This window comes from Tauraco erythrolophus, chromosome 2 (assembly GCF_009769465.1).
Source record: "Tauraco erythrolophus isolate bTauEry1 chromosome 2, bTauEry1.pri, whole genome shotgun sequence".
NCBI classification, from domain to species: domain Eukaryota; kingdom Metazoa; phylum Chordata; class Aves; order Musophagiformes; family Musophagidae; genus Tauraco; species Tauraco erythrolophus.
This window is the reverse complement of record NC_141466.1, coordinates 81,092,442-81,119,823: the sequence shown is the minus strand read 5'-3', so window position 1 is coordinate 81,119,823 and position 27,382 is coordinate 81,092,442.

Below are 27,382 nucleotides of genomic sequence, written 5' to 3'. Positions count from 1 at the left end.
AAGGACTGTTCATAGACCGTTACATTACTTGATTTACCTCTTTCAGGCCAACCACTGAAATTTTAGGACAAGGCTTCTGTTGACTATTGAGTAGATTTTGGACAATATTGACACTGCGAGCTGGGCCTTTCAATCCTCATTCGGAATGCTACAGAAGAATACATCCATGTGACTCAACCTATAGATCATTTGTCCACCACTTACACTCAGCTCTGGCTGCAGTACAGTGTGTCAGCTGCTTAAGACCAACAATATCCACTGTTTCCGACGAGGGGAAGCCAGTACAGGATATATATGAAACTGCAAATTGAGTACAGGTAGGGATTATAAAGCTACCTGCACTGAACTGAACCTAACTGAAACACCAGAGCTGACCCTGTCTTCTTGTGGACACTACCACCTTTTCAGATTTAAGAATGATATGCAAAAGACCAGGGCTCCCATAAACTGTGAAATCAAGGGAATAATAGACTGAATTAAATGGCTGTAGAATGCACACAGAGAACTCAAAATTGTTTTTGAAGTATCTTATTGCTGACGTCAAAAAAAAAAAGCATGCAGGGAATGAAATGTGTTGGGATCAAGCGAGGCTGAGCTTGGAAGCTGGGAACCACTGAAGCTGAGCTTCCAGGAGAGCAGCACTCTGCTGCTGGTCATTACCCATGCTGGCTCTCCAGTATTCATCAAAGGAAGGGAAAATATCTTCATTAATGTGACTTTAGGTCTTCAGTTGTGTAATATGACACCATTGCTAAAGAAATAGACATCTTTCTGCTAAGGAAAATAAAAAGTAAAGGATATGTTTATCCTCTCTGACTAATATTCCCCAAAGACACTGTTGTAAAAATGGTAGGAAAAGTTCAAATCTGCATATTCACTGAATGCTTTCTTGCACTCAGATTTTTCCTCCTCAGGTGTATAGTACGTGCAAAGGTTATGATGATCTGTAATAAAGTGCTTAGATGTAAAATATCAGTCTTGCTGGTCCCCACAGCGGTTGGAGCAAATAGACAAATTAGATCAACATCTCCTCAATCTGCATTGTGGGACACAGCTAAAGAGTAAAACAGCACAGGTACATAATGTAGAGATAGGCTTAAAACAGTGAAAAATGCCACTGTCATCCTTCTCGCTATTAAAACTTGATACCTTCTGTGATTCTTAATGTCCCACTAACCCCCGTGTCCACATCTGTCACGATGGAGAGTCCTCTGCAGGAGCAGTGGCTGCCTACCATCGCTTTGAAAAGGAGTCAGGCAAACAGAAAAGTAGAGGGTCATCACTCTGCAAAGGAGATGGACACTATCTGAGGAACTAACTTATGTAAAAGTTGTTTCTTACAGGCGTCTTTGCTGACATCATTAATATTACTGGACTGGTCTGACAACAGCTCATGGCACGTATAGGTGGAAGACAGAAAACGCATCTGCCTCAAAGCACATTAGTTAATAAAGCTTTTGTTACACCTTGATTCATTGTCTAGTTGGGAGTCAAGACTAGTTACTAAACATTTCAGAGAGAGAAAGGATTGCTATGACAACAAAGTATGAATAATTCATCTGAAGAGGATAGGGGACATGCAATAATAAAACAATTGCTAAGATTCCTCTTAAAGGATTTGTGTGCATCAAAAGCAATAATAAAAAGGAAGAGTTCAAATCTGCGCTATCTCACTAACTGCAGTTTAAAAAATATCTGTCATTGTTGGCGGCTTGCACAATACAAGTTAGAGTACAAAATCTGCAGCTTCTTATTTCTATAAATAGAGAGCTGGGGCACAAGAAAACAATCAGAAAACCTCTCTGAACATTGAAATTTTGGGTGTCTGGACCCTGTTAAAATTTTGGATTTATTCTTCTGTCATAAATATTGAGCCATGGAAGTCAGTGACATGACCCAAAATACTGTAAAACACTATAAACCAATGTTCTTTAGATTGAGATCTATTTCTCTGGAAAGTTTATAGTCTCTTCCAAAAGAATTTAAAGAAAGTGGGGAAAAAAGTAATTTTAATGCAATAATGAAAGGGGGCTCATCATCTCCGTTGCTTTATTGTATGTGTCATTCTAATCTCTTACCAAGAAGGTTTTTGCCTTGCATTTTGTTTGATTATCTTTAACACACAGCATGTGCATTGTTAACAAAGCACGGCAAATCTTACTAAACATGTTTATTTTTTAAAAAGCTGGTTTACCTTTTCTTTCAAATAAAAATCACAATCGACAAAGGAATTAAATACTAACTCCCACCAAGAAACTACCCTAGATTAATCTACAAAAGAAAACAGCATAGACAGCAGCAATGGAAGCTTCTCTAGCCTGCTTTTCTCCCTCTGGACCTGAAGGAGCAACTATTTCAAAGACTGGTCAGGATGCCAGTTTAGACTTTGGTCTCTCTTCTGGTACCATGGAGAGGTGTGTAACCTGTTTTTACTGTGTATTCACACACAAGGCAGCCTGGATGAAATCAGGATGGTGTAAAAACCATTCTGCCTGAAATAGGAAGGGAACATCATCTGCAATGTTTTAAAGACAGTAGTATATGAAGGGGATTGGCAAAGCAAAAAAAAAAAAACCAAAAACTCAAATCAAAACAATAATAGCACTTTTTTTCCCAGTAAAAACTTTGACATTTTAAACTGTAAGCCTCCTCCATGTCTCTGACTAAATAAATAAATATATTAATTAAAATAGAGCATTATAGATTAAAGACTTTAAAATTGCATTTGTATAACTTAAAGTGAATTTGAGTGATAACACAAATGGGTGATTAGTTTAATAAAGTTTGATATCTGGTAATGTTTTCAGAAAATTAATTAAGGTGGCCATTCTCCTGCAATATAAAAACCAGTTACTGTGGCTGCATTGCTGTGTTATTATACTCAATAAAAATGTCCTTAGGATTTTTACCATGTGAATTAAACACACAGTTCTAGCAGCTAAACTGACGAGAAAGAAGGTCAGAACTCCTTTATCTGCTAAATGATGCAGGAACTGAAATGGATCTACACAATGGGCCTGAAAAATCAACTTTGTAGAAAGTCTTTAAGCTCATATTCATGCTTCTTGATAGATCACTGTTTCTTTTTTTTTTTTTAACCCCAGTGTGAACTTTCATAGAAGCTAATGTGTTTCACTCCAAAGAACTTCTCAGATTCAAAATAATAATCTTTAAAAATCAGATGTGGACTTACTGCAGCAGTGAATTCCAGAAATAAATTATACATTGCCTACCTCAACATGGGTGTTTTTATGTGCTTTGTGTTTACCACATTTTTCCTTTAGTCTTTTTCCCTTGTAATTTTGAAACAAGTTTTGAAAAACTCCTTCTTCTTTAACTTTTCCACATATTAATTGCTTCTTGCCTTCCCTTCTTCTAGCACAACAGCTTTCCTATGCTCTTTAATGATGGATTAATCAGATGTAGCAAGATTTCACCAAAAAAAAAGGGAGAAGAAAAGCTAATTGGTATTTCCCATTTACAAGATAAACCTACCTGAGATAGGAGTCAGCTGATATCAGAGCATCTGCCTGCATGGCAGTCACAGCAAGGGTGTGAAGCAAAGCACATCACATTGCGAGAAGGGAGCATAACAGGGTTACCTGGCCAGAGAATTTAGCTCCAGTTGGCCGTGGAGTTCATGAGACTTCATTTGTGGCATGGGAGGCTCGGGAATTGTTCACATAACAAGATCGCTGTCTGAGATGGAATTTCTTCACTCTTTTGTGGGGGCTCAGAAAAAGTAAGATGCTATTACACAAAGTTAAGTGCATTTTTGCAGCAGCTGATGCAAGAAAGGAGTCCCATCTGTGCACGGACTGAGTCACTGCATGGTTTGGTTCCCACAGGATGGAGTTGTAAATTACAGTTAGATCATCCATGTACTTCAACAGGTGAACTTGGGTAGGTAGATCTTATAGGTACTAACAGAAATGTGAAATGGTATCTTCTCTTTTCATCACTTTACCTGCATGCTCTCAATGAAGGATGTGCTGCCTGGACCAGATACAATCACCTTTCAGAATCCTGCACTCCTGAAACTCCAAAAGGCCAGTTACCTCTATAGTTATCTCTGTAATTGCACATCTATAATTCCTAGTTTCTGTTGGGAACAGGAATGCAATTGTCAAAATATCAAGGAGAAAGCTCACTCTAGGGCTGTTTCTAAGCTCAGGAAAGGTGTAAAACTCCTCATTTCAATAAGCTGTGAAGGAAATAACTTATTCAAAAAATGACCAGAAAGAGGGAGATGTGAAATTGCACAAGCCATGCTGACCTAATGATATTTACAGCCCAGTCTTGCTGTCAAAATATTTAGGTATTTCAGGACAGCACTTGAATGTCATCTGTGAATTTGAAGCCAATATCAAATCAGTTTGGTTTATTCACTGTTTCTCTGGAAGTGCTGTTGATCTATAGGATTATTAGTTTTTATGGGAAGAAATCAGAAAAAATGTGTCAATTCCCGTTTTGCTGTGTTAACTCTAAATGATGTCGGTCAACATTGCCAGTAATACCATGTAATATTGTAAAGCCTTCTAAAAATGCCCTCTGAAACTTGTACGCTGAGTAACACAATAATGAAAGAAGTGTCCTTCTGTCTCTTTTTTCTTCATATAACCTTAAGTACAGAGGAGTCTTCCTGCCTGTTGTGAAGTAGTTGCCATTGTTTTCACTGCAAATATAGAATGTTACAGTTGCTCACAGTACATTTTTCAGGTCACTTTGTTTCTTTCTCTTACTGGAGAGTTTGGCCTAGTTTGTCAAAAATGGAAACCTGAAGTTAGGCTGATGTTTGCATAGATCGAAACATCTGGCAGCTTCTATTAACATCAGTTAAAGTAGGAGCATTCATCATTTAATTCATCACTTAATAATTTGGGTCAAATTTACATAGGAGTGCAGGTCTACACATGTATGTATATTTATTTATCTCTCTATCTAAACTGCTGTTTATAATTCTTATTTCTTTTCACTGGTTGTTGGGGTGGTTTTTACCTCAGAAGTGAGTAAGCTGCAAACTGAAGGGAAAAACAAAAGGTTTTCCAAGTATGGAGGAGAAAACAACAAAATGAAAATGAGTTTAGCAAGCCCTATTAAATGGGCAGTAGAAAATCAGAAGGGTTGTGCATGAGCATAAGGTAAGGAAAAGATTAAAATAAGAGTATGAGAGCTCACGACCTCACAACCAGTGGAGCCATGGTTCAGTCCTACAGGGTGCAGAGATGCTGTCTGTGTAGGGAGAGCTCTCGGTACTCTGTGAAAGGGACTCAACCTTGTGCAGGATAGGCATCTAAGGCTTGTTTTGTGGCTGGAGATCCAAGGAGAACATAGCAGATGCCAAACATGAGGAACTGAAAAAGCCACACTGGGCTAAAATGTGGTAAACAGCCTAATAAAGTGAAGTAGGAACAATTCAGAGTTAATTTTATTTAGAAAAAAAAAATATTTTATTAGAAGAACTTGACAATTCCATAAAAATGCACAAGGACTACTAATGCTAGGAAGACAATTTTTTTACCTCTGTTGCACAAACAGCAGAATAGAGAGCAATGGGCTCATTAAAAGAGCAAATTAGAATTAAATTTTATAAAAGTGGTCCTCACAGAAAAGGGCAACTGGACCAGGAAACACTTTGCCCAAAGTATCATGAGGCAGCATTATCTGGACTCCTGGGTGCTGGGTCCTGCCTAACACAGTAGTGGGCAACCATGGGCTAGGGGTTCAGGTCAGCTGTCAGGACACACATGCTCCATGTGCCAACACGATCTTCACTGCTTCATGCTTTGAAACAAACTCGTGACCTAGAAGACTAAAATCTGCAGCTATATTGCACACCCGGAACAGACAGAAATGCTCACAGGACGTGTCGCAGTTTCTCAAATAACAGAGAATTTGTTCAGAGAAATTCTCGAATGACTTCCCAGTCCTCTTGTGTTGGGAAGTGTCAGACAACTGCAGAAATAAGATCTCTGAGTGGGAAAGGTGACAGGAGCAACTCAGAGCAAACCTACAGCAGTTTTTAATAAACTCATCTGCCGTAAATTAAGAGCATAACTGGAAGAAAAGCAAGGTGTTTCTCAAAATCATACACTGACCAGAGAGAACCATAAGCAAATACACTTCTCAAACATTGATTAGTGAGTACTCAGTGAATGTTAGGATCAGTTTTTCTATGAATATTTGTTCACATTTGAATGTGAATTCAAATTTAATGATTTTATTTGCGAGGCATTTATGTCTGCCTTTCACAATCATTTGAGTGTTTGAGGTCTTCTATTACTCTGTAAGGCAAATGTCAAGCTGAAATGCACAAACATTTATCGAGAGAATACTTCACGCAGTGTAAAATTTCCTATTTATATTTTGTGCCGGGACAAAGAATTACGTAAATCATCCAGAAACAAAGAGGTTGAGTTGAGTAACAAAGCATCAGAGCATGAACTGTGAATGGAAAATCAGTGGAACAAACTCTTTGCAAATGATCTGCAGACCATGAACAAAGTTACTGATGGCAGTTCTATATAATCTCTAACTATTAAACTTGAGATTTTTATAGTTTGGGTGAGGACAGATTTCTAGAGAAGGGATGCAATTACATGCTTGGAAATACTTCTGGTGCTTTATCTGTTTACTTGCTCATGTCTACAAATGTATAGGGTGATATCCTACTGAAGTGTCCTACAGAAACAGGTTGCCCAGAGTGTTTGTCTCCATCCTTGGAGATATTCTGATTTCTCTAGCTGACCTGCTTTGAGCAAGAATGTCGGAGTAGATGACCCTCAATATCAGCACTGTTGTCTGTTCTTCAGTTCCTCTGTTTACTCTCATGTTTACTCTCGTGTTTAACTTCATCATGTCAGATCTTTTGCTGATGAAGATCTGTGCATCTCAAATCAAATCTAGTTGAGTCATTGCACTGTTACACCAGAGAAGAATTGTTGGCATGAACGGAAACCCCCATGAATGGAATAAAGCCTGTGGCAACTGATCCAGCCTGTGGCAACTGATCCAGCATTGCCCATCGTTCTGGGTAGTACCAGTGGTGAGAATGACAGTGTATGTGCTGCCATTTTGAACTGATGGTGCTTTACTCTCACAATGCACAAGTGCAACACTAGTGATCCAGCATGGATGGTAATGGTGGACCACCACTAGTTTTGTACCTCACATTCTCCTGCTAGGAGAGGAGGACAACAACAGATTTAGCAGATTCTCTTTTGTGGAAATCCATGTGGTGCCCAAATGAGACTGAATTCTCCTGATAGCACACAGTCACTTGAAATACACTTTACTTCAGGATATACAAATCAACCTAACCTTTCTAGCAATATTTTAGAGGCACAAGCTGAGTTCTTGCTATTTTAATTGTCCTTTTTCCAGAAATGTCTGAAGTCATGTCGGCATTTGCCCACTTAAAAAAAAGCCATAACCAGAAAGGGGAAATAAAACAAAATAGTGGATTAGTCTTTTTTAAAAAACACATTCATTGTGGCCACTCTTGTTCATTTTTAAATTGTGTTGCCATGTCATGCTTAACAAAGCATGCTGCAAGCTAATAAAGGAATAAAAAAGAGCTACTTGAGTTAGTTGATCCTTAAAAAAAAAAGGCAAGATATTTAAAGAGAGGAAAGAAAAAGAATTAGCTTTTTAATATCCTGCTTGCATTATGCTACATGCATCTATCAACAGATGAGAGAGGCAACTTAAATCTCGACAAATAGAAGCAAAGACATAGATATCCTACTGTGATTTTAATTCAGTGTATAAATATCTAAGAGGGAAGAAAGAGAACTCTAGAGGTAATTTAGAGGTACCAAGGTATTGATAATGTATTCAACAGTTAACATTGCAGGAAATGATTACAAGGTAAACCAAAGGAAAGTCAATAGGGATAAGCAAAACTATTTTCTTATACCAAAGCATGATAGCTATGCTCATGATCTAATTCCTGGTCAGGATCTGTTTTCAAAGATAAGATTGATTTGACTGGAATGCCAACCTGATTAGATGCTGTGCCAAGTCATAATTTAATCTACTGATTTATACAGGTCTGACAAAGGCCTTGATGCAGGAGAAAACGGCTTGATGTAGGAGAAGAAGAATGGGAACAGTGGGCTAAATGGTTATGTGACTTACTGCTTTCCTCTTCCTTCCCGACCAGAGGTTTTGTGGCTTCATTTTTTATACTAAGATTCAGATCCAATGTCAGGTGCTAGTAACAAAAAACATAGGGAATGAAGAAGTCATAGTACTGCTCTACTAAAGATTACATCTGTAATGTAATCGTGAGATTTGTGAAGTGAAAGGAGGTGTATAATTTAGCTTTGTCCCCAGTTTAGACAGCTTGGTGGAAATTCAGGAAAATTAATATAGTCAGGTTACGCTGAGACTCTTCTAAATCTCCCCAGAGCAGTTGGGACATGAATATTAGAAAGACCTTAAGAGATAAAAGAAGTTTGGAAGGTGAGAGCTTTTATCTTGGGGGAGTGTGGGGGTGTGGGGGTATGTTGGATTTAATGACTTGGACATTGTTCATGATAATAAGTATGAGCACTCGAAAGCAGGGAGCACATTTTTGTAGTTATTTAAAGGATTGCTTTCTTCTGCCATTTGTTTTAATTGCAACCTACAAAATCACAAGCCATTTTGAACATATTAATGGACATTTATCCAAGCAAGTAGCTTAGAAGATGAGATTATCTACTTAAAAGCCAATAACTGAGAAAAGAAGCAATACAGAGTTTGGTTGTATTTATAACTTTTTTTTACTTTAAATAGAATGAAAATCTTTTAATATGGTTAAGGGAGGTGCCCAAACTAAAGAAGGCACAAAGCAGGAAAAAATAATGTACTAAGAACCAGTTGTTTCAATGGAAGGGACTGAAGAAAGCCACAATGATGAAAAATTATCTGACCAGCTTTTTCAGAGCAGCTTTCCATTTCTAAACCAGGAAATTATTTGAAGATTAATAGCACCTTCCAAGTCGATCTTCAAGAGAGTGCACAACAAGTTAGCAGTGATGGGAGCTATTTTTAGCTTGTGTCTTGGTTATATGTGATTGTTGAGGAGTGTGCAAAGAGGCAAAGCTCTCCCTCCAGTTCCTAGTGATGGGCACCGCTCTGACCGTAGGCACATTGTGGCAGTTTAGAGAGATCCTTAGAGAGGTGAAATGTCTGATTGAGCACGGAAACCAAGCTCACCTGACACAGCCCCAATCTACATTGCTGTTATCCATTTTAAAGATCTATCCAGCCTCTTCTATGGGAAACTACAGGAAAGAGTAACTTCATGCTCTTAAATCAGATGCCAGCAAAACTTTGTAGCGTCAACTAAGTCTTATCTCTTTCTTACCTGTTGTGGTTTAGCCCAGCGGGCAACTAAACTCTACACAGCTGCTCACTCACTCTCTCCCACCCCCAGGGAATGGGGAAGAGAGTCAAAGGGGAAAAGGGAAAGAGACTTGTGAATTGAGATAAGAAAAATTTAATATTACTACTAATAATATATAAATATATGCATATGTATAATGATAATAATATACACAAACAAGTGATGCACAGTGTACTTGCTCACCACCCCTTGATCAAGACCTGGCCCATCGCAGACTAACGATCCTGAAACAGATAAGTCCAGACACTGCAAACCTGGATGATGGGGGGGAAGGGGGGATAGAGAGTGGGAGAGAGAGAGAGAGAGCGCGCATTCTGAGAGTGAGAGTCCGGGAAGAGCAAAGGCCCTTCTTTTCAGCTGACCCTCATTTTTGTACTGGACATGACACTGCATGATATGGAATACTTCATTGGCCAATTTAGCCCTCAATCCTAAATCTAAGTTCAAATCCTAAGGGGAGTTGTGGATCCTTCGTCCCGGCCGTGCTCCCCTTTATCCTGCTGTGCTCCTTCACATTGGCAAGAACACGACAACCTGAAAGGTCCTTGAGGTCTCAGTGCGAACTACAAACATCAGTGTGCTATCAACATTCTTCTCATAACGAGACCCAGACTAAAATCAAAACAGAGAGCTCTCCTAGCTGCTAAAAAGAAGAATCAACTCTGTCCCAGCTGAAACCAGGACACCTGTAAAATGTTGCTAATGTAGTTTTAAACTCCTAAGCTGGAATGACTTACTCTCAAAGTAGTCTTCTTATTTGTACATAATCATTTATAATTCTATCCAGTTTATTTTGTACATGCATATATATGGCCGTGGTCATTAAGAAATCATCATCTCCCATCCTTACCACACAGTGATGTTAGAAATAACACAGCAATTCTCTGCACTATGAGTCGTAGGCTGTTGCAGGTTAGTACACAAATGCTACTTTTTGAAATGATAGCCATTGTGGGGTGTGTGTGCATGTGTATGTGCGCACAAGCATACATATGAATGTTCATGTGGTTATAATAACCACATAGCTTCCACTACAAGAATCAAACAGGAAAAATACAAGTGCAAGATTCTTGCATCTGCTCAGAGTTCCAGCTCTGGTGAGCTGTGATGACTACGCTTATGATACCCAAATTGCCCTTCTGAGAGAAGAGAGAGAATGGAAATTAGCAAAACCCCCATTCCAAGTATGAGTCAAATTTTTACTATCTGACAGTGTTGTTTGGTCACTGTCTACAAAAGATCCACAAAATAGCTCTGGGAAGGTTCAGAAGCAGAGAAGGAAGCAAAAGTCTCTGAACAAAGAGCTTGTTGTGGAACATTTGTGCTATGCATTTTGAGTGACTTTTTGTAAGACTGATTGGAAAAGGGAGTTTGAGATAAATGAGGAATATTTGTTGGGGGGAAGTGAAGAGAGCTAAAGCAAATGCTGATGGATTTTTCTCTACAAAAGGAAAGATTTCGAGGTGACTTAGAGAAACATTCAGAATGATAAAGGACTTGGTTAAAGCTGAAAAAGATAATATACGCCAATGAGGAGTGCAAAACATGGCTTTATAACAGCCTCTGAATAGATTTTGTGTTATTCGGGCTTCAGCTACGGAAATGCAGGGTTGCTTGACAGCAGGAGTGCCTATGAGTAATTAATTTCCAGGTTTAAAGGTGCAACCTATCCAGAAAAACCTTTACTGTTTTTAATGAAAACAGTTGTAGCTTGGAACACGGATGAAGGAAGAAAGGGTTTTATTTATTTATTTAAATGATGGCTTTGGACAGAGAAATTAAACACAGTAGGTAGAAAGATCCTGCACAGATGCGAATTGATCTTGTGTGTTTCTGTGCTGACTGAGAAATGGGCAAACTGACTGGGATTAAATAGAAAAAAATTACCTCTCCAAAAAGTTCGTGGGAAAACTGAAAAGGTTCTTTCATTTAAGAGTATGAAATATTTTTCAATTTGGCACACTTTTGCACTTTTGTCTTCCAGCTAGGACAAAGTTTTCAGTTCTGAAAATATGGATTTATTGTTACCAGGGAATTTTCTTGAAGTATTTTTGGACAGAACTTGAAAGATCCAAAATCCGGTAACTTTTTCATCAGGAAACTGCAAACATTTGGGATACTGGTAAACATAGACATTGTTACAGTAGCTTTTGGCTGCTTTACAAAGGTTTAGAAGAATTATTGCCTTTATTTTAAAGAGCTGAAAAAAAGATGCAGAGAATTTGTGTGAGTTGTCCAAAACACAGAAAGCTACGAGCATAAAGTTCATTTCCCAAAACATCCTGTTTAAAACAGAAAACTCTGAAGTGGACCTAGCCTTGCAATAAGGAAGTCACTCTAAAGTGGAGAATTCCCCTTTGTATCGACTTAAGGAAGTCTGGAAAAATTTGGAGCAGGCATGAGGAGTAAATTGTCTGGATAAGTGCTCTTGGCATGTTTGTACTGCAAATGAAGGTGTGTTTGTGGTCTCTACCAGAATCCTTGGTAAGAACAGTAGTAAAGACAAAGGGCTTTTCTACCACTCTGGCTGTTACCTAAAACCTCATGGGAAGAGGGTTGTTGCCCACTTGCTAATAGAAGGTAAAACATATGACACCCAACCTTGATGACAGCTGTCCTCAGCTATCCTTAAGGCAAGCTACAGTCCTCCTTAAGCTTAATCTGCAGATATGTCCATGGGCTCAGTGGGGAGCACAACGATTGTGCCTTTATTACCAAGTATTGTGACCCGACAGAAGCAGGTTTAGAAACATGAATGGTTGGTGCTGTTACCTCTGCACAATACACATTTTCAGAGATGCGGTGAGAAGAGAGGATCATTTTGTGGTAGCTCTAGTCTAGTCCCATGAACTGCATGCTTATCAGCAGCTGGAGTACATTTGATGAGTTCCTGGAGCACGTCTCCTGATTTAGTTTCCTCTTCAGGGGATTGAGTTTGTGCATCCCAGGACAGCTCTCCGACATGAAGCAAAACATACGAAGTGGAGGTGGTCTGGAGTTTCATTTCAAAAGCGTACCTTGCTCCAAACTAAAACATTAGTGTAGACGCACCAGAAGTCACTCAGGACTGCAGCTTTAGAGCGTGCACTCCTGAATACTGTTTCTTAGACACCATAAGTCATTATACAGGATTTACAGTATTTTATACAGTTAGAAACAATTTGTTCATGACGACTACAGACCCCTGAAAACAAGGTCCAGTATATATCACTAGGATAGTTAACTGGGACTTCTGCCTAGCACTGAGGAGCACGAGGTCATCATTCAGCCTGATTTGGGTGCCCTGGGATGTAAAAGGCAAAGAGTCTACATATATGACATCTTAGCACAGTAAGATAAAATAGACTTTAAGCTGTACCTTTCCTGCTTTAATCAATTAATTCTGTAGGAATTATAACTACAAATTACAGCACAAGGCAGAGCTTTATGATGGAAATTCTCTGCTGTACACAGTTCTGCCCATTCAAATGTTAGCCAGTAAAACACAATAACTAAAGAGATCATATTTATCTGGAGAATAACTATAGCTAAGCTTTAGACTTTTTTTCTGTGCTATTGAAGTTGTCAGGTCTCCACAGAGCATTTGTCATGTCAAGCATTGCAACAGCTGATTGAGGATGGAGGGCTGTTAACTGCAATGAGATGCACTTGAGTCCAAGCAGCCAAACAAACTTGGACTCAATAGTGCAGTAGCACTTTCTATTCCAGGTAGAAAAGCTGGATGGAGTAAAATGGCACTATGGATTTGAAACTGCCATCTTTAAGCTGAAAAGCAATGGAAAAACTGAATCAAAATCTTACCTTTTTTGTTATGGCTGCACGTGCCATTTTGCACCAGAAAATGTGGTTTTATGTGAGGCCTAACTCCTCTTCCCACACTAAAACCCTTGATGCCTCTCAAGCTTCTCAGAGAGTTGGACCCAAGAGATTAGCCTGTAGGTGGAACTCTTGGTTTCTAGCTCTTAGCTCTGTAATAGGGATGGATCCCTTAAGAATTTCTATTCCATCCTTATTTCCTAAGACTTCCTGTTCAGTGGTGATGGTAAGCTTCTGAGCCATGGATGCTGGCAGAGCTCTTTTTCAATACCAAATGTTCAAAATTCTGTATTTTTGTTGTTGTATATTTGTAGCTAAATAAACTTCTTTGTTGTTGCTCAGATTTTCTCTCTGCAAGACTCTTGGGAACGTATGCTCTTTGTTACAGATGGACTTATCCTTTTTTCCCCATTTAAAAATTCCCCATGCCTAGATCAGGTAGTCAAGTTCCCATGTCTCTTCCTCACTTTGAAGACAGTCACCATCCTTGCCTACTAACCTTTTGAGATGAGTAGCAAGGCAGGATTACATCTCAGCTCTTTCAAATTTTTGTTTTTCTCATACCAACTGCGCACTAATAATAGATGATTTTTCCATAGTTTTCTGAAATATTTTACTGTACAGAAAGTATATACCTACTGCACAATCCCACTGAGTTTGATTCCACTGAACTGTCCCTTCATCTCTTTACTCCTTACTGCAGCTTCTGTAGAGTCAGATGGACCCCCTTATGTCCGATTGCAGGGGTTCTCCATTTGTTTTCTATTGATGACTCATTATCAGATTTGCTCAGTTTATGAGTAAAGGGATTATTTTTCTAAACAGGAATTCAGCCTGGGCCCTGCAAGTCAAGCTGTGTTCCCTTCTGCTTCTCACATTATCACCACTAATAAAGAATCTGCAGCCCAGGGACTCAGCCGACAACTTTGTCAATGATGCATGAAGCAGGCTAGACTCTAGTTGCTCTTCCACAGCTGCAGTAGAGCTATAGTATGAACTGAAACAGGAGTTCCATTTTTTGTCACTGAAACAAGCAGATGGGACAGAGTTACTCAATAGAAGGCAAAACATTGAAAATATTTCAAGTACCTTAATGATTAGTCTGATTTCTAAATGGTCACCACTTCATCTTGACTATTCTCTTGCTTTATGTATCAAGTGCCTTAAAAGGCATCTCCTGCAACAGCTTTTCACTCTCTCCTATCTTTTTCCCACTTTGTAGTTTCAGTGAGCATATAATTTTGGGCGTTTGCATTCTTCTTATTCCTCCATCTGCATACCAATCGCTGCTCTCCTTCCAAAGCTTTCACAACTTCAGTAAAGATAGTTTCTTGTATCTAAAAAGATGAGCACTTCCTGGTCCCCGATGTTTTTTGAGACTATTTTTGAGATAATTTTTCCTTTACAAATAAAAAATAAATTGTGAGATATTATTCATTGTGAGATATTATTCATTTGCTTAATTTCTTACTTAAATTTGGTGTTCTTTTTGCTTGGTAAACTGGAAGATGAACTCTTTGTTTTATGAAAAAGGTTAAAACCTGTCAGAGATGTCAGAGATGATCAATTATGCAGTTATTGTTACTAAGAAGAGCTTAGTAACAATATATATTGCTAAAATATCTAGGGCACAAGGAAATTCACATGAATGGATATAAGGTTTTTAGGTTTTTGCTTTTAAATTGTCACTCAGATGGGAAGAGACTGGGAAGCTACCTGACAATTAATGTGAAAGTATTTCTTGATTTTCACCTTAATTTCAATAAAAAATCATACAGCACCAAAAAGAAAACCCTAAATCAACAAACTGCATCACAATCAGTAGCAACTGCCACACAGGGAGATGGTATATAGAAGAAGAAAAACAACAAATTAGAAAGTAAACTATCTTCTTTTTTGTGAAGATCAGACTGGAAGGGGTTTTTTTTGGTCAGATAGTTTGGAAAAAATTGACATCCTGGAGTTTTGATGTCATGATCCATGCAATTTTTGTAAAACAAGAGACTGACAAAAATTATTCAGAAAAAGGAAGTGTTACAGAGGGAACATTTAAAATTTCTGCAGACTGGAATAGATGGAAAAAGGCATCTTGGGAGAAACTTGCCTCTTCTGGCTGCACTTTATGCTTAAGGAAATCAACAAGACTTTGTAGCTCACTACTCTGCAGTGAGGGCGTAATATAGAGGTAGACTCAGTCCTGGCACCATGGATCCAGTACCAAGGACTCTGATGTATCTCTTGGTAAGGAACATGTCAGCATAAAGAGTGGCTCTTTTCTGGCCTGGCCTTATGCAGAGCGACAGGTTGTTCACTCAGGATTTCTCAGATTTCTTTCCATCTTTGGGGTCTATGAAGGGCTCTCTCATTTTTCTTTTCTTTATAGAGCTCCAGATCTTTAACTCTACTTACCCAGATAAAATAAAATTTGCTATTCTCTGTTCATTTTGAACTTAACACTGTCTGATGAAAATCTACTAGAGAAGTTGCTTGGCTTTTCCTGATTTCATAGAGGCATCTGATTGATATGTGCTCTGAGAGCTGTACACCTCCAGGGTCATTCACTGGTAGGATGTCATGGGGAGGAAGAAAAAGGGAGCCAGCTTTGATCACTGGCATCACATAAATTCAAAGGAAAAAATATCAAGTAAAGAAAAATGTGAGATAACGGATTGAGGAACTGGGAAGGCTAATGCAAAGGTAACACTGAGTGAGTCTCTGTTTTCACTGTTAGAGGGATGGATTTGAACTCTTCGGGAAGCACAGTGGGGGGCAAGTGCTGGAGTCACCTGAGAAATGGTGTAATGTGCCTCTGACTACCTTCAAGTGAAAGAACCATCTCCATACTGGGGGCTGGCAGAAAGCATGCATGTGAGGTTAATGTGCAAAAAGATGGGTGAGATCTCTTTCCTTTAACCACAGAATATTCTAGGAGGATTAGGAAAAAGTTGACTTCCACTGGGATCAGTAGGGCATAAAAGAAAAATCACCATGTTTATTTGTGGGCACTCCCTCCAAGGCTTTGCAGGTGACAGACCCAGTGAAAGCATCCATCTCCGCTCTGTGCTCAGTAAGCAGAAAATGAAACAGAAGAGTCAGTGTGACAGTGAGTGATTTCAAGGCACTTGTAAAGGCATGCATTCAACCTGAGGCCATCAGCTCAGGAGCCCTCACAACAATAGGGGTAGTTTTTAATAAAACTGCAGCCACCAGAATCCAAACGGATCTTGAACAAGATAAACAACAAACGTGAAGCCTTCTAAAACGCATGCTGCTCATCCAGGTACAAAAGTTCCCCAAGGCACTTTGTCAGGATTTGAAGTTACTGTGGGTATTCTTGCCTGCCCTCACTTTGCTTCAGCCCACCTCAGCTCAAGAAATTCCTTCCAAAACAGACTGCACCAGCAAATAAGAATTATTTCTCTTCTATTGGAAGGCATTTCTTGAGCTGAGATGGGCTTCTCTGGATAACTGCATAACTTCTATCCCAATCTCTGAGCTCCCTCAAACCATTTGCTTAAGACTGGACAAGGGAGTGTGACTTATATGTAAATCCTGGGACTGATGTAATTTTTACCACATGCTGTTGAACTGGTACTGCACTGCTCTGGGCAATTTATATATAAATAGATAATTTTCCAGAAGAGGCTATTCAAAACTGCACTACAGTGGCTCACAAAAGTTTGGCATCATGTTCTCTTCAACCTTTGAACACTCATTGAAAAACACTGATTCAGCAAAACAGGACACTTTTCAGTGGGGTCCTTGATGCTTGGGTAGAGATATGGACTTGCTCTACCATTACCAGGACTCTACTGTTTCGATTCTGAAATGTAATAATCTGGGATTAAAATCCTAAACCAGAGTACAATATTCTACTTGCATCTTCTGAATGCCAAATAGGGTCTTCATCCAGCCGTCTATAGTGAACCTTTCTCTTAATCTCTTCTGGAGATTTCACTAAGCACAGCCAGGTCATTCACCCTCTTACCTGTGATGTGGGAGACCACAGATCAAATCCAAGTTTTGTGTGATCCTGTTTCTGAGCCAAAAAGTAGTTGTTTTTTTTCTGTGATATGGAAAAGCTGTAGTATGAGGCATTAAGAGTTATTGAATCCATATTGAATCAAAGCTTCCAGATAGCATGCAAGAGACAAGTTCAGAAAACTGCTACGGGCAGGTCAGCTAGAGACTTCAGGCTGGCTCTTGTGCATCTTAGATGTAGGTTGTAAACACTGACTGGTGGGATGATTTCTCCTCTCTTTCCTTTACTGGCTACAGAACAAGTTAAAGTGCCAAAATCTCAGCCTGTTTTGCAAAAGGGGATTCTTGTTTTCTAGCCTGCTCTAATTTTCAGTTTTAATTTGAGTGTGTGTGTTAGGATATGTTTTCTGCAGCAGCAGAGATCAATAGCAAATGATACCTTTGAAGAAGAGGATTTGAGGGATTCTGCAGGAAATCAGAGAAAACAGGGTTATACAAGCCATTGCTTCCTTGAGAGAGTGACCTCACATAATATTTGATCTTTCCAAGCAGTGGCTAGACGTATATATCACAAACCAGTGAATTATAAAGCAAACAGAATAATGAGAAAATAACTTAATTAGAGTTTCACAACCAATGCATTCCAAGGTTTCCTCTCTCGCCCTCCTCAAAAATGTGTTGAAAGGGAACCAGGAATGCAATTTTCACCTTTGATAGCACAGTCTATCTATTATGCAGGCAAAGCCTTCCAACATGTCTTATTTTAAGTTGTGAATATGTACTGAGGAGAGACTTGCTTCTTTGTGCATCCTTTCCTCAGGAAACAATGCCAACAGGCTTTTTTTAACCTTCTAATCTTCTGAAGGACTCAGCCTCATGGCTGAGATACCGAAACATGGTCTTGACCAAAAAATCTTACTCGACTTACCTTTGCAAGCAAAGGCACAAAGAGAAAAATCAGAGCTACTGACTGTGCAGCTGTATGTAGTATATCTATCTACTGTCTTTTTGAAGAAACTTAAGCTAATCTAAACAGTGATGTTTTTAGTAAGTCAGGGATGGGCTCTTCCATTACAAACTTAGTAAAAGTTGGCTGTCCAGTCCAAGTAAATTGTCTCAACTCCCTCTGTGACCAGTAGAGAGAGCCAAGCATCTTCAAAAATCCATTGATCCTTTCTCCCTGGCACAAATTTCTAAAGTAGATGAGGTGTATTTTGTAGTCTGTTGCCTCTTTGTCTCCATTGACAGTAGGGGGAGCATAGAAGGAGAATTAGGCAGTACAGGATATTAGGCAACTGTATGAGAAAACAGTGGAGAATCCTCTCTTAATATCCTCTCTATTGCATTTTATTCAGAAATTGTGGGGGTTTACTTGTTGCTCTCTAGTCTCTGCTATCACAGTTTCATTTTTTTTCTCTATAGGAATGTGCTAGGAAATGTATATTTTGAAGAAAGTAACCTTTGAAAGAACTATGTTATACAGGGAGGGAATATAATCAGAAAAGGCAGGCCTTGTGTCATATACAGTGGTCATGTAATCACTTCTGCAGTACAGAAGGAGAAACACTGTAGGTCTGCAGCTCAATTTGTGGACAGGTGTGTACAAGTGTGTGTAAGTGTGTGTGTGTGTGTGCATAGAGGTGTGCAGGTTGTGTAAAGGTTTAGACTGGATTGGTGGGACAGTGATTTACTTGAAATAAAGAATCCTGTAAACTGTTGCATTATGTTATAATCTAGAATATATCTGCAGGGTGACCAGAGCCTTTAGCATCCCCTCGGGTTGTGCAAAGAGTGCTCCATGCCCTGCAGAGTTGTGAGGTCGTGTGTAAGCTTGCTTCAAAATTGCTTCATCCTTTAGGGAGTTAATGTGCTAGCAAGCTCTGAGGAAGACAGCTCAAATAGACATCACGTATATAATTTTTGTCTGAAACAGATTTCTCCAGCAAGTCACTAATAAATTTGTGAGTTCTAGTATGACTAGCAACTGAATCACAAACACTGGCATTGCAATGACGATCTTAATGATTACCTTCCTAAGCATGCCAGAAATGTATCTACTTTGCAGTGAAGTTGAGCAACAGTTACTATGAGAATATGGTTTGGGTTTTTTGTCATGTGTTTGCTCTCCTTGCTACTACGTTATACCAATTAAGCCTTTTGTATATCTAAACCCAGTGGGTCAAATTTTCAGCATGAAGCTACTTAGCGTAGCTTCCTAGACAGCAGCAGTGTGATGTTATTTTACACTAAGGAGGACCTCACCTGCTATGATGATGTGAGGACAGCGTCTCGAAGTATTTAATAATGCTTAGCAACATGCCATAACAGCATATAAGCTGTTTCTGTAAAGAAAACACATCGGATCAAAACACAGGGGGAATTTAAGTTAGTGTAGTATTGTTAGTTTACCTAAATTGGGCCTACCACAAGAGTCTAGTGTTCGCCATGTAGTTGTCTTGCCTTGGTATGATCATTTACAAATGATTAAGTGACCAATAGTTACTTATGTAAGTAAAGATGGCTGGTGTAATTTGTGGCTTTTAATTTCAAGTATTAGCGTATATTACATTAGCATCTGTGTACTATCTGTTTTTTTCAGCACAGCTCCAGTTTCAAGTCACAAGTATAAGAGAATGCAATTTAATGTAATTGTGGTCATTTTATATCCTTCAATAAAAGCAATTATTGCCTATAGCTTATTTCAGAGTGTTGTGAGCAACTTGCAACTGTTACCAAATGTCTATTAAAAGGAGCCTCAAACCTGGTAAATGTATTTGGCATTATCTTTAGCTTTAAGATGGAAAAGAGTAGACTGTTCAGAACACCTGGCAGTCACTGAAGTAAAGTGAAAGGTATTGTTTTACAAGAAATCTCAGGTGAGTGCAAAGCAAAACAATAGCTTATTTTTTTTCCTTAGTCAATTAAAAGTTAGTGTGTGCACTAAGAATTTGATCCTTATCATATTGAAATTAATGGCAAAACTCTCATTGACTTCAATAGCGACAGCAGAATCCAAGATGAAATTACTGTCTAGATTGCTCTGAATGAACTATTTCCTTCAAGCTTTTAACAACATCTTTCTTAATTATAAGAATAATGCTTTGAGCAAAAGACTGGTAATCAGGAGCCTTGTATTCTGTTCCTGGAACAGAAAAGCACATGCTCGAGTTTAAAGACAAGTGTAATTGCTTTCCTGAGTGGAGCTGCTTTCTGGAGTTAAAATTTGTATTCTGGGCACTGCCCTTTGTGTCTGTGGCATGATCAGTTAGGGCATTGTCCTACAAAGAGACACAAGCTCTTGCCATTGGTGTCAGGATAGTGTCATCTGGGCAATTCCTTAGAGGTCCAAAATCTTGGTAAATATGTTCGTCTTTAAGACAGAGGTAATAATGCCAAGATGACCTCATGCAGATAAATAACTTTCTATGGTCTGGTGTGTTTGGAGGGGAAATGATAGATAAATGTAAGCTTTCACTGTGATACTCACGTCTTTTTCAGATGTGAAGGCTCTCTGGCTTGCTAAGACTCCAGTTCTCTGTTTTGGATGTCGTTATTGACTTCTCATTTATCTATGTGATCAAGCACTGAACATTTTCTGTATGAGTCCTAAGTCGTTTCTTTTCCAAGGGGAAGGAGAACTGAAGACTATTCCAGTGTAATGTTTTACCAGCAGCAGTCCCTCCAAGTGCTTAGCAGTCTCTGTCTAAAACTGAGGAGTAGTGAAACAAGGAGGGGATGATGATGATTAATAGAGGAATATTTATGCACCTTAAGGTAAGATGAAAAGATGGAATGATTAGTGCAGGTCTTGAATTTGCCAAAGTGATGTAGCCTTGTGACATTGCTTTTGCATCCTTAGAGTCTGAGTCCTAATTTCTGTCAACTGTTTTCTTCCAAAGAGAAATAACAGTTCCTGCTCTGAAGAACTACCTTTATTCTGGATGCTTTGCTGTTGAAATATAGCACAAGCTATAAGCCTCACCAAAAGAGCAAAAGTCCTGGCTAATACTACCTTGAGACTGATCTTAGCCCTTTTGAAAGCTTACAGGTTTTCCCATCTTTGAGGGCACCCTGAGCTCTTGCCTCTTTTCTCTTTAGCTTGATTTTCTTGCACATGGTGCTGGACTGTGCTTAAAATACTCGGTCTTTTCCTTCCACCCAAATGTAGTGCTCCTCTTGTACGTCTCCTCCTTTGCCCATCCTGGTTGTCATGTGATCCTAAAGCAAGAGCTGGCGGTAGAGGAGGAGCCTTGGGTCGTTGTTGTACTCACTTCCCACCAAGGTGACCAGGAAGTTTTCACTGGCAGTGATGCTGACCAGAATATCAGAATAATGAAGTAGAGGTCTAAGTCATATAGGAAAGTTGTAGCACTTTCTACAATTGGAGCCTGAGATAGCTATTCTGTTATAGTCCTCCAACCTCAGTGATGCTTATTTATCACCTCAGGGGTTTAAAGTCCGGCATCCAAACTTGAAAAAAATTGCCCACAATTTATGAAAATCGAGTCCAGAATGTGGAACAGTGCCTTAGTTTTAGGTTCAGTGACAGACATGGAGGGCAGCCACAGGTCTGGAAAGGCCCTGATCTGGAAGGCATGCAGATTCAGACCTGGATCCAAATTCCAGGGCCTGCATCCATCATTACATGACACCTGCTTGATTGAGTACTGAAACAGGTCCTGAAAAAGTAAATAAACTCTGGTTTTTTTTTGGTGCTATCTCCACATTTAATTTCTTTTCACTGTTTGCATTTACAAATTTGAAAGTCTGGCATTTTACAAGAATATAATAAGAGCAATTAGTAATAAGCTGTAATTAGAACAAGCTAGAAGATTCCAAGCCAAAGTCAATAGCTACCTTTTTTTTCTTGTAAGCAGAAGCTTGTCAAGTTCAACAGAGAAATTTTCTTCATAATAATTTATTACAACAGTGTCTTTCTTTCCAAAACTGATTTAGCAGGTTAAGAGAGATCAAACTTGAAGAGATTACATATTTCAGCTTAAATCTTCCCCACCAAAAAACCTCACTCCACATACAAAAGCATTAAATGAGACAATTCCAAAATTAACTCTGTTCATGGAAGAGAAACTGCCTAGTGGCTGGGATTCCTGCCTCTGTGACTGGTCTAGGAGAAGCTGGGCCTTGGGCGGTAAAAGCTGTGCTGCTTGGATGCTTGTATCCACAGGGGCACTGGGGTACAATCAGCCATGGAAAACAGGAGAGGAGTCATATCTGACAAAGGCACCAGTCTAATAGGTGGAGAACTTCACAGGATGGTAAAACATCTTGCAAAGTGTTAACATCTAACAAGAAAGCTTATGGCCCAAACGTTGCACTTCTGCAAATGTTAATACAAGCTGCTGTTAGCCAAGGGAAATACTTTGTGAGGCTCATTACTTTAATTGGTCCCTGTCATCCAGTTAAAAAGGAGAAAAGAAGAAATGCTCCTCACAAAGAAACGAGGCTGTCTGCAAGCGATGTTTGGTTGCTGTAGCTCTGCAGAGCGCGGGCTGACTGGTGTGCCAGACGTGGGGTGTATGCATCCATCACAGCCTCCTCCTCCACTGGCACACAACAATTCCCTGGTTTTTACCTAAAACGCTACTTTTATAACCAGCTAGTATGTGTATATGCCCCAGACTCTATGGCACAAGCTGTAGTGTCACCAGCCTGAATGTTATGAGCCTTTTCACTGCAGGCTGCCATGGGTTGTTCTCCTGCTTCACCACTTCTGAGGCTGAGGGGCTCCCAAAGCTGCTAATTTCTAAAATCGTTGCAAGCGTAACTGTGTGGGAATCAAGACTCAGCAGGGACTGTTGTTGGAGACTGGTTGTACCGGTGACTTGTTGTGTAGGCAGAGATAAACCATGGACCTCTACTTCCTTATCTGTGGTGTACAGCTAATATTTACTTAGGGCAATGCCTGTTGTGACGCAGAAGTGTACCTCAGGACACTGTTCCAGGGAGGAAAGGCACTGTGTGCAGGTGATTACTGCTGCTGCCGCCGCATCTCCGCAGTTCTGATGGTGACAGGAGTGCCAGCTGGGTGCATCGCAGCGCTGGTCAGTGCTGGTCTGGGCTGTTCCCTTCTGAACCCAGTGAACACAAGCTGAGCTGTGCTGTTAAGATCCGTGCATATATATTCCTGCAGGTGTGTTGGTTTCTCATGAGCAGCCCTGGCTGCTGCTGGGTTTTACTGACATTCCCTCCTGTTGCAGAGCCTAAGCTGAGTCTATTAAGGCAAAGAGTGTATTCTGCTTTCTACATCATTTAAAACCTGTGGCAAAATTGACAATATTGTTTTGCTTAATTGTCCTCATCCAAGAAACAGTGGCAGCTCCCCTGGGTCACCACAGCAATTTCTTTTATGCTGTAAAACGCTTTCTTCCCTAGAGTGAAAATGCGTAGGCTGTCATTATGTGACTCTCCAGTTCCACACTGATAAAGGCTATCTGTGCATTTTTTTAAAAAGCCAGTAAGCAACTGTCACATTTGCTGTAATAGTCTCAGAGACTTATTTTTATATTTTTTCTTTCTATTGTTTTTGATTTGATGCTACAAGATTGATAATAACATTTTATTCTTTGTGAATTTTGCCCTCTTTGACTGTGCTGGTTAGCCTCTGTTTTTTCACAGAAGAATGCAGCCAAGCTAGGCCTTCCTTTTTGATTCATGCAGGTTGTAAGGTCAGTTCTGGTGGGTATGATTTCCTAATGAATTCATGCTCCATTTCTCAGCTGGCTGGTTCTGCAAGTAGGCCTGGACAAATACACTGACATTTGAATTTAAGGGGACATTCAGAGACCTAGTCAAAAAATATTTGAGAGCACATTTAGAAATCTGTACAGTGCAAATGAAATATGAGATAGAATAAATAAAAACATATGTATGTGTATATATATAAATCCTTGTTAGAGATAATAAAGTTTATATAATTTCATGTATGTCACCATCACTCTGAGGACTCCTCTGTGCTCCAAAGAAATGGGAAAGCAGAAGCACAAGAAAAAGAAGGGAAAGGGGTCATATGGCAAGCAGCATTTCCAGTGGATTCTTTACTAATGGCACAGCAAGGGCCAATGCAGAGGAGAGAGAGAGACTCACAGGATCGCTATTTCATGTCCTTTCCCAGGTGCACACACAGAGAGTGGGATAGAGTGTGGGCAGCTCCCTCTCAGAGCACTAACCACCCAGACTGGGCCATCTTAGTCAGTTGAAGTCTAATCTGGACTAATTTTTCTACTCCTGAAATAGGGAGAGACCAGAATTTAGATCCTAGGTTGCAGTTCATCCTTTGGACTGTCCTTTTGGCACCACAACTGTGCCTGAAACTGGGAGGGGATTCTGGAGGCATGATGACTCTGTGTCTGCCCTGATTCTTACACTCTTTTCCTCAGCATCAGAAAAATTAGAGGAAGATTTTCTGTCATTCAGAAAGGTCAGTCCAACAGATGAAGCAAGGACTAGGGGCTAAGGCACTGTCAGGGACTTCAATCTTGGCTTCATTTTCCTGTTTTGTCTTATACTTCCTATGTGACTGTACTCAAGTTATTTCATCTATCCATGTCTCCAATATAAATTGCACAGATAAAAAAAAGTCTCTCATTACTGCCTTTGACAATGGGTTCCCTATCCTTACAGATGACTTTTGGTCCTACGTAGTGGCAATTAAAAATCATTCATGAACTAGTGGCTTTTCAAAGGGCAGAAGCATTGTGTGATCCTCAATATGGAAAGATCTCTGAGAAGTGGAAGGAAAATAGGAGTATCTATGGGGAAACTGCAAGCTTCCCCTCAGAATCCTCAGTGGTTCTGACCAAAAGACATTCTCATAACTTATCTAGCATATACTAAGAGTATTAGACTCTCCCAAAATGCAAAATACAACTTAATTTCAATGATGAGAAGGCAATATCTCATGGATGGGATTGGGAAGTGGGCTTTGACTCACGTCTCTATCAGAGGAGGTTCAAAACTGCATTTGCCACCACCAAGGAAGGTGTCTAAAATATCATGTGGAAGTCAGAAGTACTTTCTGCCTGTCATGTTGGACTTATATTACTATGAAAAGGAGAAATCAAGAAAATTTGGATTTGGATGTGAAAGAGAGGTGAGAACAAAGGCATGAAAAACAGGAATGTAATACTAGAGGTTAGAAACATGGGACAATGGTAAAAGGAGACAGTCTTGAGTACCAGTGCTTACCCTGTAGGTTGTTTCTGTATTTTATATTAAATGCAAAGTGAATAATATACACCACTGTCATCACCACCACTGTTACCTAACTCATACTTTTCCTTTCACCAGGCCTTTAAGATAAAGAAAGACAGAGCCCTGAATGGGTTTTGAGGAAGAAAACTACAGGCTGTGCTTCAGGAACAGGCTCCAAATGACGTCCCTCTTTGGTGCTGGTGTGCAGTGCCATGACAAGAGAAGATTCCATTTTGTTTACTCTGAAGTTTCTAGTCCCCCATACAGAGTATAGACAGGTTGTGAGAATCTGACATTTAAAATGTAAATACTGTGTGCCTGATTTCTAGCCACCAAGGTCTACTATATGTTCTTACTCCTTAGCCTGAGATTAGAGATAATAATCTGAGTTGTCTGGAAAATCTCTGATATAAAACTGCCTTGGTTTTGTACAGAACACACCGCATGTATAGTTATTTAACTTGCACATGAACACCTGGCCAAATTGAATTTCTTGGAACAACTGGTAATTCAATTTTTTGCAACAATCTGCATGTAAATAGGCATGCAAAATCTTAATTTCAGTTTCTCTAAAATCACAGCTTTCAGCGTAGATACCTTAATGAGTTTCAGCGGAGCATGAGATAAGCTCCAGAAATGTGAAGCACTTTAGAGTGCCACATTTGTGCTATCACTCAACAACTAATTCCATTTTTAATGATCTTGCCAAGATGTTCAAACTACGTTAATTATGTCAAATGCTTTGATTGGTATTTAAACTGTTTTCTCTCCCTGTCAAAAAGGTTGCCATTTTAACTGCCCATGTGTAAAACTGTTGCAGAAGGGTTTGTGTGTGGTAATGAGACAAACTAATCTTACCTGCCCATTCAATATAGGTTCAGATTTGTGTGTCTGAGATTAGTGTAATGACGCACTCTTGCTTGGATTATGCAGGACTACCGCATAAAAAGAAGAAATGCAGGGAGATTAGTGTCAAAACTTCTTTTCATTTAGTGAATAATGTCTTGAGGAGAGGGGTCTTAGGTTCAAATTAAGGATAATTGCAATTAATTGAACGTAATTTAGAAAGCAGAGTCTTTTAGAAATGACGGTCAGCTAATGAGTAATCCAATACGTCTGGTAGAGGGTCTGTTGACTGCAAAGCAATTAATTTGATATTTCAGTGTCATTTATCTCTGCTTCCTCAAAGCAACATGAAAACAGAACTCCAATGACACCCAATGTCAGGAAACAAGAAGCTGCAGGGATTTTTTGATGCTATTACCATGTTGTGATTGGCTTCTTGAGGCAATTTTTACTCTCAAGGTTTAACTTTCATTCCTGCTCGCACTTAACCACAAGAATAGATCAATTATAAATCGTATTCAAACAAGCTTGTTTTCAAAATGAAAAGATACTTTTAAAGATAAAAATTGTGCATACATCAATTATTCTGTTCAGCTAGTGCTCATTAACAATAGCCTAGGTGAAATTTTCACCAATGCAGCCACATTCAAAGTGAGAAAACTTATCCAGGTTAAAACCAGGTTTTTTCTCTTTATATTGGTTCAGTTTTTAACCAGATTCATTCACTGACCCATGTTTCTATGTGGCATGTTAAGCACTTGTGCCAACACATGGGAAAGGTTGGAAATAAGGCAAGGGACAATGACATTCCTTACCGTGATACTGCCATCCTTGAGTTTGCCCTCCTTGTCTGTACATAAGAGGACAGGCTGAAGATGGTCTAGCCCAGCCTAGCCCATGGCTTGTTGACAAGAAGGGTATTCTTTCTTCTCCTGGGTATGTTGGATCTGAATTAGAACAAAAGGTTGAATCTGGGCTTCCTCCAGCACACTGGACTAGGGAGCAAGGAAGGATTAAGTAAAACTGCCGAGAGAGCATGCAGAGATGCTGACCTGCTCAATGTGCAGTTATATCTTTCTTTACAGACAATGTATAAGCTATCAATAGTAGTTGACTGGGATAAAGACTTGAAAT